Source organism: Nothoprocta perdicaria, unplaced genomic scaffold (genome assembly GCF_003342845.1).
Source record: "Nothoprocta perdicaria isolate Ctin4 unplaced genomic scaffold, notPer1 scaffold_16, whole genome shotgun sequence".
Taxonomy (NCBI): domain Eukaryota; kingdom Metazoa; phylum Chordata; class Aves; order Tinamiformes; family Tinamidae; genus Nothoprocta; species Nothoprocta perdicaria.
The window spans coordinates 2,813,586-2,815,973 of record NW_020454760.1 but is presented as its reverse complement, the minus strand read 5'-3'; positions in this window follow the sequence as shown (position 1 = coordinate 2,815,973).

Sequence of the window (2,388 nt, the reverse complement as noted above, 5' to 3'; positions counted from 1 at the left end):
TTCCTGAAGTTTTTGAATTTAATAAAAATTAAGAAACCTGACTTAGCTAAACTTTCCTGTTGTAATTCTGTGCTGTTTGTTTGTAATAAGTAGATTGGGACCCCAGTCTCTGTTACCAAAACATGAAAACAAATGAATTTGAGAAAGATGTTTCTAAGCAAGAATGCCTAAATGTATTTGGTTATTCACTGGAAATGAAACAAAGTTCAGGAAACTTGCTTGCTTTAGTCTGTTGTGCTATGGATTTGAAGGTGTTGCCTTCTGTCTTTTTCTTTGCAACTTTTAGAKGGTCCAAAAGAAGCTCAGTTGCATCCTTGCTCCACCTAGCTGGCACTTCTGGAAAAGGGGCAAAGTGCAAATTATCTATTTGTATACGTACGTTCAAYGTGATTGTTCCAGTGCCTCCTATGGAAGTTTATCTGCCAGCTCAAGCCTTGTCAGCTCCTAAGGACGGACTGTTGGAGCAGCCTGCACAACCACTGGTAGATGACAGGATGAGAAAAGGGCAGTCTGCASTTCCGCACCTCTCCTAACTTGTGGGAGCTGAGCATCATTCTCTGGGAATATCCCAGTTAGGAGTAGCCCGTTCCAGTCTTCAGGATGTCTCTTGGGGTTGTTTCCTTCTACACCTGAGCTCAATGTGCTTTACCACAGGAATTGTCAAGTGATGCTGGGTCCTCTAATTTTTTTTTCTTTTTTTTTTTAAAATGCTGGAGAAAATACACAGGCTCTTAATGACTCTCATGAAAAAATTACAGATACATGAAATAATTCCTGTCTGTTGAATGGTGATTTTGCCAATTTCAGTGTGGTTAGGATTAAATCTAGTTGATGCCTAAAATGCCATGATCTCGGGGGCATGGCCTGTTGGTGCTGTGGGTTGCAGGGTCGTCTACAAAACCTGAAGTTCATCTCTTAAGAGATTGATGAAGTGTCATCCCCACAGTGTTTGAGGTCTGTTCATCATGTGTACTTAACCAGTGGGTTTATTAACAAATCATTTTGTTATAGCTGACCACAAGGAAGGTAGGAAGCCAGGCCTGTTTTGCCTTCTGTAACAGTTATGTTACAAAAAGCAAAATATGCTTGGAAATGATGTGGAGAAGCTGAAAACCATTAGCTCACCTGCATGCCTTGACTGAAATAAAAGGCGTCTCAGCCTCTGTCATGCTGTGCGTGCTGGAGAGCTGCAGCTGCCTCCTGTTCCCCAGATGCCCCCTTCAAAGCAGAGGCACACGAGGGATTTCATGGATGCYACCTCAGGGCGGAGCGTGGAAGCAGGAACAACAGACTGAAAGGAGGAGGAGGAGGATGTGACCCTCTTATGGGCTCTGCTTCTTTATCRTTGCCAGTGGTGAGAGGGATAGGTAGTAGGCTGATCAGTGCTTAAGAGTGCTAGATTTAAAAAGGACAGGGAATTCAGCAGCTCTCTCTGACTCGGCGAGGATTTCTAGTGAGGATTTTGAGGATTTTCTAGYCCCATTAGCCCCAAATGTTGTTGTCTCATCGGCCGCATCCTTGCCCGAAGGGTCTGTGCTGCCAGCCCTGGTGCGGGCACCTCGACTCTGCTGGGCCAGGGAGCTCTAGAGCAGCAGCCTCCCTGAGGCGGGTGGGAAACGGGACCAGGGAAACCAGGACAACCAAGCTGGTAAAGAAGGATCCGCTTCCAAAAGGCGAGCACGGGAGGCGGACCACACCAGCCTGGACTCCTGCTTTCCCGTCACGCGAGCTCATTCCCACACGTTTGTAGGTTTGTAGTTCCTCGTTCAGTGGAAAACGTAGTAGTTTTACTGAGGCAATGGGTCTTTGAAATAACTTTCGAAAGACTCTCATTTATACTGAACACAAATATTCCTTTAAAAACCGTAGAAGGCACATGCAGAATGTTGAATTTATGTTTTTCATTTCTTTATAATTTTCATTTCTTTCAGGAAGAGACGCAAACTCAGTCAAGACCCATTAAAAAGATAATTAAAAAGAATTTTCTTCATCATAGCTAGTTGTCAGAATTGATGCATTAAATACAGCATTCGTTTATAAATGTCGTCTTTCACTTCCTCCAGCTTAATTTCTGGAGATCCAAGTATGAAGGTGGCTGCCGAATAATTGCAGTCTCTTGAATGYGAGCTGCTGGTATTTGATTATTTCATGACGAGAAGTCAAAGTGCCAAAGGTTCAAAGAAGCAGATTTGAATCCTGCCAGTTTTCCCAGGGAATCTGCCGTTTTCCTTAAGGGAAACCTTTCCTTAAGGGAGGGTGCGTGCACTGGTGCACGTCGTCCATAAGGGGTCAGTGCAGCGCCGCCAGAAAGGAAGCCACCAGGTGCCCGGCTGCGTTAGAAACTGCTTCGCATTCCTTCCTTCCTAGCGAGTAAGCTGCGCTTGGCAA